This window comes from Ornithodoros turicata, chromosome 1 (assembly GCF_037126465.1).
Source record: "Ornithodoros turicata isolate Travis chromosome 1, ASM3712646v1, whole genome shotgun sequence".
Classification (NCBI taxonomy): Eukaryota; Metazoa; Arthropoda; class Arachnida; order Ixodida; family Argasidae; genus Ornithodoros; species Ornithodoros turicata.
Window position 1 is genome coordinate 36734214 of NC_088201.1, and position 13213 is coordinate 36747426.

The 13213-nt window shown below is 44.9% G+C and overlaps 1 protein-coding gene across 6 annotated transcripts in view; it reads left to right on the forward strand.

The window, feature by feature from the left end:
• LOC135398297 (zinc finger protein SNAI2-like) overlaps positions 1–13213 on the forward strand; it is an 84890-nt gene that overhangs the window by 39721 nt on the left and 31956 nt on the right. The window contains exons 3-4 of one of the 6 annotated variants that reach the window (XR_010424073.1): positions 7877–7918; positions 9346–9468. The exons of the other annotated variants lie outside the window; for them this stretch is intronic. The gene's annotated coding sequence lies outside the window, so the exon portion shown is untranslated. Of the gene's footprint in view, positions 1–7876; positions 7919–9345; positions 9469–13213 lie in introns of those variants that run through there. 6 annotated transcript variants of the gene reach the window in all.

Here is a 13213-nt window from a genome sequence, read left to right on the forward strand (position 1 = left end):
GGAGAGTGGTAGAACTTGTGAAACAGTGATAAGCGTGCGGCCCTCCTGTACGGACGTGCAGTCGCAGGAGGGCCGTCGTAGGAGGGAGTCGTAAAATAATCATTTAATTCTATGTTTGGAAGAACGGCGAAGAGAGAAGAGAGAAGCGAAAATATGATTGTGCCGCATGGAATCGTGGTCAAGTAAAGCAGTCAAAGACGCACTCAGGGTTTCTTTTCGTGAAACATGAGCAATGCGAACGACAGAAGCGAGCTACGACGTGAGAAAATGTGCACACGTCTGCAAAAAAGCTAATTATGGGCTCCCGCGGGCTTGCAGTGTTCTATGCACGAGAAGTGTAACAGACATCCCAGTCTAGAGCACAGGAAAGAACATTTCTTCTTGAACAAGATAACGGATTCACAGGGCGAGCGAAGTGACATGGAGGAAATGACCCTCTCCCTGCTCCTCAGATGACGATGATGATGGTGGTGGTAGTAGCACAAATATGGAGATATAGCTCCTGCTTAACGTGAGAATGGCTACTACAGAGCAATTAACGGCAGTTGCCTAAAATCTTATAGAACGATCTTCTTGTCTATGATCTTAAGAGATAATATAAATTGACGTTCCGCGGTTTGTCAATGGGCTGCAGGCCAGTCCCCCAACGCCTTCACTACATCAAATGGTCTGTCATTTATTTTGTACAGGGCTCGTCTCAGCGCCTGCTGGCTCGTCGCGAGAACGATCACACTCCATCAGAATGTGATGGGAATCCTCTGTCACTCCTGGGAGATGCTTCTGAGTTACAGATAGACTACTCAGTAATAACAATGCACCCCATCGACAGGCTCGATTATTCATGGAACACAATTCCCAAGCAGCACAGTGTACTGAAAGTGCGAGACCATGGGGGTGTATGGATGGGTAGTTCAAGGTTGCAACTCGCAGAAATGAAGCACGGCACTGCTGAGACACCTGCCAGCTACCCCCATGCTCCAGAGCTTTCAATGCGTCGCACCGCTTCGGATTTTGCGTACGAAAAATGTATCAATATTTTTGCACCAGTGTGCTGAGGTACGTGTCGCAGAACTGTTACACGGTTCTTGGTCATAGACCTCAAGAGAGAGATAGTTACATGATGACGATTGCCTCACGACGACGATTGATGACGACGACGTCCTCAAATTTACCATTGAAGTTCGGATAATTAGGCTGATATGGCATACTTACCAAATAGAACAATACAGCAATCTGATGTACCCTATTATCCGTAACAAAGAGGTGAAGATAAGGCTGTTATAACTATAACCAAGCGTATACACACAACTTGGCAGACTGAGTCGAGGGTAACTATATAGTACTCGCCAGTGATTTCCCCAGAAATTCACTACTGGGGGGGTGCCGAGCTTTCAAGGGGGGGGGGGGGGTCATGCTTGGTGAAGGTTCCACTTACGGAATTTTTCTTAGACACGGAAAGAATCATGGCACAATGGTGACATCTCTGCACAGTTTTCCCGGTTTATTTGTACATGTTATTACTTTAGCACACAGTACATTAGAATAGAGATTCATTGTGAACGGCATTTCAACATTAAGATGCATGATCACACGACCGACAAAGATAAGAGACCACCATCTTGTCAACGAACACCTAGCAGTCAACGGTGAAAACCTTAGAATACCTCGCTTAGTTGAGTTGGGCGCAAATGGCTCTTCATGATCCACATTGAGTTTGCATGCCCGCATGCATTTTTGCATGTACATACGCGCAATATATGCATTGCACAGTCACTTTCAAATGATTTTGGACAAATGCATGGTACGATCATCTACATGACTGTGGTCCTACAGCCCGAATTTGAGAGTACGGGATGTAATTCGCTGCGCCGGACTCACTACCAGAACGTGTTGGTGGCCGAGCTGGGTGGGGTCACCTGAGAAATTTCAGGGGGGGGGGGGTGTTGCAAAAATGCAGGGAGGGTGTACACCCCCCCTGAGGGGGGTGTAGGGAAATCCCTGGTACTCGCTGTCGAGGTGTTATAGCGTCCTTCCCATAATGGTGACCGGAACAGCAAGTCTGACACGGGTGATGTTTCATTCAATTGAGTCCTGATTGCAGTGCACCTCCAGTTAGAAGAAACTCGATGGTAAAAACGGGTAAATCACAAATTTCGAATCGCGCGCCAGACACAAAGGACGGTCGTGCCCAGACGAAGCGCGCGCGCAAAATGTGTTGCACGATTGAGGCGGAGTAACCTTGAGCTTGAACGTAAACGCGCTCTGCAGGTTGTTCCTGAGCGGTCACTGGGAGCAGTAACGGGCTGACGGCCGACTCTGGTGATCGCTTGTGTGGTAATCCGTTTTGCCGAACCCAGATTAGGTGAGATTTGGAAATTGCTTTGCGTAGGTGCGATACCGCGAATACTTGGCAGGTTTTTTCATCGAAAATACGTCACAAAATACCAGTTAGTAAGCGTATACCTATTCTCTCAACTGTATATAGTAGTCACACTGATTCGGCGACATGTTTGTCGTAGAAACAGTAATCAACACGTTAGTTGCCACAATGATCAATTTTGTATCAGAATCTCCTAAATGTAAGTGTATACTTATTCTCTCAACTGCACGTTAGTTGCCACAGTGATCAATTTCGTATCCGAATCTCCTAAATGATAATGTTAATTCATGGACTTACGTCGGGAACAATCGTGAGCTACACGTACGTCGGTGGTCGGTTAATTCGTAGGTTAATTTAGTGCCGTAAAGTTGCCGTACTTTTATCGTTAAGTAAAAGATGAGGCAAAGTCGGGCGGTCCGTTTCATTCGACAACTCACGCGTTTATTCGCAAAATTGTGTCATGAAAGATTCGTGACGTCATACAACCGGTTTTGCTATCATTTCCCATTCTATTTATAGCTTCCTTTGATTATTAGAATTAAAGTATCGAAGGGTACATGAACAAGAAATCTACAGCTGGTACACGTAACAGTGCCCTTTTTTTTTTCCCTCTATCACATCACATCACATCACATTAGACGAAACAGTGCTCATGTCACTGAGTGGTGCTATAGATTGATCTGAACTAGGGTGCCTGAATAGTAGCTAGCAGAGCGTCGAACCGATACGTTTTTCGGTTTGGTTCGGGTTCGGCCATAAAGGTTCGGTTCAGCTCCTTAGTTCACATTTATCGATTCGATTAACCGGTTCAGAGGCTGTAAACCGGTTTGGAACCGGTTCGAGGTTCTAATATGCTACAAAATTATAAGTTGCCACTAAAAATGATACAAGATCTCTTGGTTACGTTTTTTATGCATTGATTTCTGTTTTTCGACCAACAGGATATGATTAAAATTGCGAAAAAATAAATTAAAATAAAACGATATGCTTAGATTATAACGGTAAGACGTCATCTGGAAGTGGGACGTCCGTGTGACTACTGACTAGAGCATGAAATATGTGTTGGTACTTATATTTCAGATGTCAGGATGACATCTGAACAAGGACAAAGGATGTCAGAGCCACACCTAGTTTCTGGAATTTGTTAATGTCGCATCTTCATGGGGCAAATGAACTATATAGCCACTATTGCTAAAATGAATCTTCCAACGCCCCATCGAAGTCTCAAAACTTGCCTTCTTGATCGTCATTATAGGTTGATCCACTAACATATATGTAGTTGGGGGAGCTTCACTCACCGACACTTGCACTCAACTCCGTGTACTTCTTTTCGCCATCTTTGCGTCTGTGTTCTGAGAGACTGGCACAACTTCGGCCAGCGTCTACACTCTACACCTCTAAAACTGGAACTATAGAAGTGCGCCGCACACGCCGTTGTGTGCGCCGGGGATGGGGCACTTGCAAGTCGCAAATGGAAGAACTGACCTGCTGTGACCGGCGAGTCGCGGCACACTTGCAGCAGCAGTGCAGTGCAGCCTTATTGAACATAGTGGTTCTTTGGCTACGTTTTTAATGTTCCACATGATGTTGTTACAACACTCTAAAAACAGAGCTTCACCGCATAGCACGCTGTGCGCCAACCATTGCCACGAATGATAGGGTTATCGCTTCTGATTCGAGGAGAGAGAGGGGCGTACGCCTTTTTTGTCATTTGCCACAAAATTGCCACAAAAAGGCGTACGCCTCCCTCTCTCCTCGAATCAAAAGCGATATCATCCGCGGCAATGGTTGGCGCACAGCGTGCTATGCGGTGAAGTTCTGTTTTTAGAGTGAATGCGCTGCTGCACTCTTAGAAATGAACTTCACCACATAGCACGCCCTCGCATAGCACGTTCTCGCCCCTGATTTGCTGAAAACGGGAGGAGGAGCCTATTTTGTGCCGTGCATAATGGTAACAAAATAGGCTCCTCCTCCCGTTACGTGAGGCCGACAACGGCAAGCCCTATCACCACCACCACCATCATTTCTAAGAGTGTGCTGCAAACTTTCGAAGGTAGGAATGACAAAACATGTTTCTTCTATTAGCGGCGGCGAGGGGGCAACTTACTTCACCCTTTTCCTTGTATGTCCCGCGCTACCGAATGGACCGCCAGATCTCGAGTATAGATGTCACATAAAACGGATGTCGCCACCAAACGATGGAATAGATAACAGGCGGCACACACTAACCCGAACCGAACCGGTATCCCGAACCCGTAACCGAAATTTTTGGATCGGTTCGGTTCCGGTTCAGCACCAAGATGGCGCTAGTAATTGCGGTTCAGTTCCTGCTAAATAATGGTTAATTCCGGTATTCAGTTCCGGTTCCAATCCGGTTCCAATCTGAACGAGGCGTTTACATGGATGCGTCCAATCGCAGCACAGGATTGTTCAAGAATCCTGCATGTTTGACTTTGCGGTTTTTCCAAGTTAGCGTGGAAAATACATGGCCAAGTTGCCAAGATCAAGGAGACAAAAAGAAAAGAAAATGGTCCTTAGCAAATGTCTCGTCCCCAAGCCCACCGAGGTTCCATCAGTCACTGAAGATATGTTCCCACCTCAGTCTGCGCCAGCTCTACACAGAATAGTCTCGTATGTTCTGGCTAGCCAATTCGTATTACACAAGCTTGGATTTCACTACAGTATTGCATGCATGAGTTTTGCACGTTTGCGTTACTTTTGTGCATGCTGTGTAGATGTACGGAACTATCATTTTCTCATACCTGTGCCCTATGAGTATGCCTTAACAGTACTGAAGCTGTGAGATGGGCACGGGGCTCATTCTTTTGTGTGTGTGTGGGGGGGGGGGGTACGCTTCCTTCTCTCCTCGAATCAGAAGCGATAACCCTGCATAGATCGAGAAGTTACCCGTCAAAAAGAACTGGCTACAAGTTAGGTTACCGTGTGAAAAATGTAACTAAGTTAATAACGACGTTCTTCAGCCTGAAATGTAACTCGCAGTTAGGGAGTTACTTTAAAAAAAGAACGAATTACTTCCAAGTTACTTCGGACACAATATAGCACTACACAGGTGCAGTGCGCGTGAGCAGTTGAGTTAGACCTTGAGTTGCCTGCGGAGGAGTGCAACACGCGTAGATCGTTTTCGTTTATGTCCAACAGTTCGAACGCTTTGCATCTTACTCCATGTGGGCGCAGAATGGTTCAGCTTCATTTCAATCAGAGTTCGAGGTAACTCGTTACAAGTAACTCGTTACTGTAACTTAGTTCCTTTTTTTGGTAACTTGTAACTTAACTCGGTACTTTTGCGCTGTGGTAACGTTTAGAGGAACTCGTTCCTTTTTTCAGGTAACTTTGCCAAAGTAACTTAAGTTAAGTTCCAAGTTACTTTTAACTCGCTTTTCACTCACATCCACATATTTTCTTGCTTTCTCTCCGGTTCCTTCATGGCATTTTTTGCCATGAAACGTGATATTCAATCAATGACAGTATTTTATTCAGGAAGTAAGAACCGCTGCCATTGAAATGAAGCTGAACCATTTTGCACCCACAGGGGTTAAGATGCAAAGCGTTCAAATAGACCTCTATACCAGAGAAACGTCATCATGACATTGGTAGACAGACTGAAACCGAAACAAATCGGAAGGAGAGGGCTAGGTTCCACGAACGGGCACTTGTTCTCTGCCTCCCACTGAAAGAAAAGCAGGACCAAGGGTCGCGTCCCTTTAAGGGACCATATCGTAATCCCCTCAAGATCGTGGCTTTCGGGCGCGACCTTTTGCACCTTTATCTTCGAGCGTAGTTCAATTCTACCAAATTTGTGGCGCTGTCGAACACTTACGTCGTTTCCTAGCTATTTTTTCACTATTACGTCATTTGTTTACAAACAGGGAGTGGTCTGTTGTTGGACATAAACGAAAAGATCTAAGCGTGTTGCACTCCTTCGCAGGCAACTCAAGGGCCAACTCAACTGCTCATGCGCGCTGCACCTGCGTAATGCAATTTTGTGTCCGAAGTAACTTGGAAGTAACTCGTTCTTTTTTTAAGTAACTCAGTAACTGCGAGTTACGTTTCAGATTGAAGAACTTCGTTATTAACTTAGTTACATTTTTCACACGGTAACTTAACTTGTAACGAGTTCTTTTTGACGGGTAACTTCTCAATCTATGATTTCAAAGGCAGCGGTTCCTACCTCCTGAATACTGTCATTGATTGAATATCACGCTTTATGGCATAAAATGCCATGAAAGCAAGAAAATTTGTGGACGTGAGTGAAAAGCGAATTAAAAGTAACGTGAAACTTAGTTTAAGTTACTTTGGCAAAGTTACCTGAAAAAGGAACGAGTACCTCTGAAAGTTACCACGGCGCAAAAGTACCGAGTTAAGTTATAAGTTACCGAAAAAAGGAACTTAGTTACAGTAAGGAGTTACTTGTAACGAATTACCTCCAACTCTGTAACCCTGCCATTCGTGGCAATGGTTGGGGTATGCTATGCGGAGAAATTCTGTTTCTAGAGTGCACGATCATCCATTGCATAGCGAACGGAGGCGCTGTGCTAATAAGGCACCTGCCAGCCACCCTTATGCACTCGAAATTTCGGTACATCCCTGAGAGCCACCGTCACTATACCACCACCTTAGGTTCCTACTACACCTGCTGCTGTTTTTGCTGCCCCATCTTGTGCCTTATCTTACTGCGACCAGCACTTCAGCTATGAAACACGGCCACCCACAATTTTAGAGACATGTGTTCGTTATTTGACAGACTGCAACGCGGGACGCTCGTCTGGCGACAGTGACAAAAATAATCACTTTTCACAAAACCTCTTCGTCCTTGGTTCGACTTCCACAAATGAAAATCGCACAGTTGAGGATACCTCGCTGCGCCTGAGGAGTGCTGTTACGTTTCGTTTTTCTTTCTTTCTTTCTTTTTTTTGTTACATGTCGGGGTTCCTTGTCGAAGGTCAAAATACTTACCTGCATGCGTTGCTAACAGCGTTTACCTTTGTCTGTTCTTTATCATGGAAAAGTATACGTATATTCCACATGCATGCAGCTTGCGAGTTTTTGCACGCTGTGCTTCAAGACGAATAAAGAGCGGGGAGGTTTCTTGGTGTCGGAGTCGCCCGATCATAGATCGTGGCTCACGGTGGTGGGCTATATAGAGTCACTCTAGTGGGCTAAAGCCACCGCGACAGACACATTGTTGTACTGCAATGTACGGAGCAATAAATGGCTCGTTGCGTTTACTGTTATACAGTAGGATAACCACAGCAACGTCCCATCAACGAATACATTTGTTCTAATACTGCCGGAATACTTTATTATTTCTAGCAGTAATACGCTGGCAAAATGATACATCGATTCAACGTATCAAAGATAATACTAGAGCTTGCGTCATTCGTAGCAGACTTTTCTCCCGTGCCTATCGTCGTCTGATGACGGTTTACATTGTGGTCTTTTAAAAGCAGCTTTTTTTTTTTTTTCTAATCATTTTAGGACCTGCCAACGGCTCATTCTGTCGCTGACTGCACATGTAAGGTAAGCTGTTTTTCTCGCGGATGCATCAGTGCGTCCGGCGCCTCCCACGCCACCCAGCCGCGCACAGTATGCGCCAAAATAGCGCAACCGAAATCCTCTGTGTCGCTTTCTGATGTCACCCTTGGCAAGCGCCAACCTGCAACTGTTTAGGTCTCTCTGCTTCACGGCTGAGTGCCCTTGTGACGCGAAAGACCACTTGTTTACGCGAAACACTTGTTGCTGTCAGTCACGTTCCCACAGGTGACATGTGACCCTTCAATGGATCCATTCATTACGGCAGACGATGAACGTACAAATGGAATCGCTCCAAAGTAACCATCTCAAATCGATGCAGTGGAGTTATAAGGTGCATTTAAAAAATTCCGCGCGTACGGTCATTACATTGCGAGCTCTAATTAGTTGTGACAAGCTTTCGGCTTACCAGTGGATAGCCGCATTCGCCCGTCGGTGATTACTCCAAGGTCATGCTGAAGACAGGGATGTTGTATGTTCCAATCCTTTCCATCTGTTGTGTTGTCTCAGGTTTTCCCTGGGTCTTCCGGCAGACCTTCCAGACGGATGTCGGCACAGTTCCCCCTGAAGTCGGCCAAGGATGCATACTAACGCCCCGTCCCCCACTCCTTCCTGCTATCCTCTCTCCATCTGTCCACGTTTGTAGCCACAGTTGCTTCGCTGCGCTATAACACGGTATAAAATAAGAATACAGTGTAGACACTTATTAGGCGGAGAGACATTAGGCAGTTTTAGCACACCGTTGGTACGGTTATCGTGCCTATCGGAGCCAATCGCATGTCATGTGTGACTCACAATCTTATCCACCGTTTGGTTCCGGTTGATACGGTTCGACGCAAGCCACGTTATCAACGGTTTGCTAAAACTCTCTATTAGAGAGTGTTAATGGACCGTTGATAACGTCACCGTGAATCTACCGTACCTACCGGAACCAATGGCAGCGTGCATGAGTCAGAATCTTATCATTTGATTGGTACGGTACTTCGGAAACCACGTTATCAACGGTCTACTAACACTCACTTGAGAGTGTTAGTAGACCGTTGATAACGTCACCGTGAATCTATACCGTACCGTACCTATACGTTCGGAGCCAATGGCGGCGTGCATCACTCATAATCTTATCATTTGATTGCGTACGGTAGACACGGTACTTCGGAAGCCACGTTATCAACAGTCTACTAATACTCGCTACTATTATCTCCAGCAGCGGTGTAGTGTGCCGCCTGTCGCGATGAAAACTCCCCATTCGCAGTCACCAAAATAAGGTGTACGCAAGAACGTGCTTCTCTGTCATCCATGCACTCACAAACTTTATCAAATATTTCGTGAACATTAAATGTAGTTGCAACAAATTACTCGCGTGACGAACAAATGTTAATATTTTGAATGTAATCTTGTATACTTTTTACTTCCAGGGGACATAGTGGGCTGTGTTCTGGAAAACCAAACTGCTGCTGGTTGCGATTACGATGTTAAGAGAAAAGATCTGGGGATATATTAGTTTTACCATCGGTGTATATAAATGCATTCCTCCTTGGGATGACCGGTGCTTCATTAATAAGCGTGCGTGCGTATCGAATTTTGAAAATCGAGACTCTCCCTTGAATGGCCTTAGCAAATGATTTTGTGGGTATGAGATCACCTTGAGTTTGAGGCGGACACGGACTCAGTTGCAGAACAGCAGACAGACACAAGAACTCGACAGGACGTGTTTGCTGTTTTGTGTCTGAGTCCGTGTCAGCCCCAAGCTCGAAGTGGTATGTTACCATTTCCCTACGCCAGCTCGCTTGTTTTCTCCTTCTTGTTAGCAAATGATGATAGTGATCGTCACGCCGTTTGCCGGTGGGCAGCTTTATTTATTTATTTATTTGAAATACTGTTGATCCCATCAAAGGGACCGTTACATGAGAGATTGTGCGTCAAGTTATTTGGCAAGAAATTTGATCTTTGCAGTCTCCCGACAACTTGACAATGTTAAAGGCCCGTTCTCGCCGAGGCTCTTCGACTGGCGCTCGTAGTCCATCAGTGTGTGCTCAAAGAAACTGCGGCTCATCGTCTCGATTTAATGGCTTATTCAGTAGCAGACGCTTGTGCGTGCACAAACGCCGTAAGTGAGGGACACTGTTGCTTCACAATGACCAGGAAATTGCAACACGGGCTGTCTGCGTATGAAGATTACTTGCGCTGCGTATTGGTGTAAGATCTGATGGCACAGGACCCGTCCTGGAGCACCTGTAGATGTGGCCTTGGGTGCCGTCTCCAATCAGATACTAGGCTACCACTGGAAGCGATAGCACCTGTCGATTGCTCTAGAATGGCTTTCCTCAGAGGGCTGTTTTACGCATCTGCGTTTCCTGGTGGCTGGGAAAATAATGAGAAACGCAGAATGATTGGTGTCAACGGTAGAAACTAGGGCATCCAAGTAGTATTTATTGTGACTTCGTAATGCCGAAATGAGAAAGTGAAGTGTATAGTAATGTGGCTTCACTATAGTCCTGCCGTTGATATGTGAGTTTGGGTAGTGTCGAATGTACATAGAAATGTATTTAACACTTTTTTAAGCATAGTGCTATAGTATAGCGCTATACTACACATAGTATACCCCATTTTTTTCTTCTATCCATCATCATTATCAGCATACCTAATATAGCACGTCCAATGACTCCTTATTAGAAGAGCAGTAGGGTGTTCTTAATAAGTAAATAAACTGAAATAAAAAAGACAACAAAGACGGCAGTAGAACCGACCGATTTATTGTCAGCCATTTCTCTTCAGTGGTTTGCGTTCCTGTTTATACTTTCTCTCAACCCTCTTCAATTTACCCCGGCACATTTCTTTAGCAGAGTGATGCAATCGAACGAGTGAAACAACAACTTTAGTTTGTGATGATGAGCGGGGAGTTTCATCGCCAGGGGCGATGCTCTACCCTATTGCTGGTGGTGATGTGGGGAATGAAATAATGAGCCCCTTCACAATGAGGTTCGAAGTCGTATGGTGTCCAAAAAGGTCAAACGAACGAGCAGTTGCTGCAATAAGCTCCTATTATTGCTGTTTTAGGTGTGGAAAGTAACCAATGAGACATTATCTTCGTTTCCCCCCAAAAATGTTGCCGTAACCTATAGGTTCGATTAGATTAGAAGTAGAAAGAAAGAAATCGAAACGTAACTTTTCCTACAGATTACCTTACGATTTCAGAGAATACTCAATACCTGTACCTTACTCATGTACAAATTACGGCTTCCAACGACCCTGCTGGATCAACCCAAGATTGTTAAATGAAAACTCTGTTATACTAGAGCTTCTGCAAAATAGTGCCTGCCGATCTCAATTCACTAAAACCGTATCAAAGAACTGTTATTTCGAGACAACCTATCCCTTTCGCTTCGAAGAAGTTCTCACATTAAAACCTTTGGGTGCTGCAGACTTTTGTTATACACATCATTACCTGTGTTATGTATGGAAACGTATAAATGATTTCTTTTAATCCGATTATGTATTTGGTGTACACTTTAATGCTTTGTATGTCAAGTGTATCTCAACATGTGTTGCTGTCGTTGGCCAGATCGTAGGTGGAATGGCCGCGTCAGGCACATTGTGCATTTTGCCATGTCCCCAAAGAGAGAAATGTCTCGAATAATAATAATAAAAAAAGATGCTCTATTGAAGTTTTTGAGGTGGCCGAGAATCGTGACACTTCCTTGCTTGCGCTTGGGGTCCCACTACTCAATGTAGCACGTTTCGCCCGCCGCCATCAAATTCTTGTAAAAGTAGTGCTCACCAGCGTTCATTCTGGCTAACATTTCACGACAACACTCCACTCGGTTCCTATTCATTCCATCCGTGAGTGTTTTCTGTACTCAGCGTGTAAGGATGTTCCACAATCCCGAACCTTCGTGCAATATGGTTTCCACTATACACTGTAGGTCGTGGTTTCCACAGCTTGGAGAGCGCACAACTTTCCGACAGCACAACTTGACGAACCATCCACGCGTAACTTTTCATCCGTTCAGGTATACTGGCTGGTGGTGTCCCGTCCTGAGTGTAAAATTCGGCCACTGCACCTATAGCCTGTATCCCCCCCCCCCCCCTCTTCTAGGACATTGCCACATTGCGAAGTTCAACGCAGTGTGACACAAAACGAATAATAACAACAAATACATGTTAACGATGAACACGATGATACGATACGATGAACACCGTACTGACAGTATTAGTGTAGTAGTAGTGTATTTGTCCTTTCGATATGTGTTCCAGCCTCAGAACATCAATTGTCTCATGTTCACATACTTCGTTTGGCAGGCTGAAATGACACTGTTTCGTGCATCTTCTACAAGCCACCACGTGTCGGGAAAACAGCTCCCTGTATTGCTGAAACTCTGTCACACCGAACATAAAACAACACTCTCTCCTTCGTACCGTTATGCGTCCTATTTCTGTGAGGACTGTGGACGGTATGCCTGCAGCCACTTCAATACAGGGTGTCCGGTGAGAAAGTGTCATTACATCTCTAAAAATAGGTTTAACTTCAGAAAATTATGAAACTACTTGGAATACACACACAGAGACTTTTGCCACAGATTCAGGCCGTTTGCATTCGCGTCACACATTAATTAAGCTAATTTTGCTAATTGAACTCGAAAATTAGCCAAGCAGAGGTAACGTTTTTCTTGATGAATTCGGAAGCCAATGGCCATAGCCCACTATTGCAACCGAAATCACAGGTTTTTTCAGAAGATTTGTGCAAAAATTTGACAGCCGCAAAAGCGTCACTTGGCAAGGCGTGTTCCATGAAATTTGCGTTTGCGTAAATGCTGGCTGTGCCTTTATCGAGACAAAGTGGAAACAGCCAGACCCGATCGAGGGCATTACCGCTGTAACCGACGTTATCAGTGGCTGGGGACTGACGGTATGCACGTTGATAAGGGCGGAAGGCGTGATTATGTTCTTGTTTGCATAGGAGGGAGGGTATTTGGATGGAACGAAAAGTTCCGCAAACGTAAATATCAGCAAGCGCACCTCGCACGGGGACGGTTTTGCGGCTGTCAAATTTTTGTACAACGAAAAAACCTGTGATTTCGGTTGGGATAGTGTGCTATGGCCATTGGCTTCCGAATTCATCAACGTTAACTTTTGTTGGCTAATTTTTGAGTTCAATTAGCAAAATTAGCTTAATTAATGTGTGACGCGAATGCAAACGGCCTGAATCTGTGGCAAAAGTATGTGTGTGTGTATTCCAAGTAGTTTCATAATTTTCTGAAGTTAAACCTATTTTTAGAAATTTAA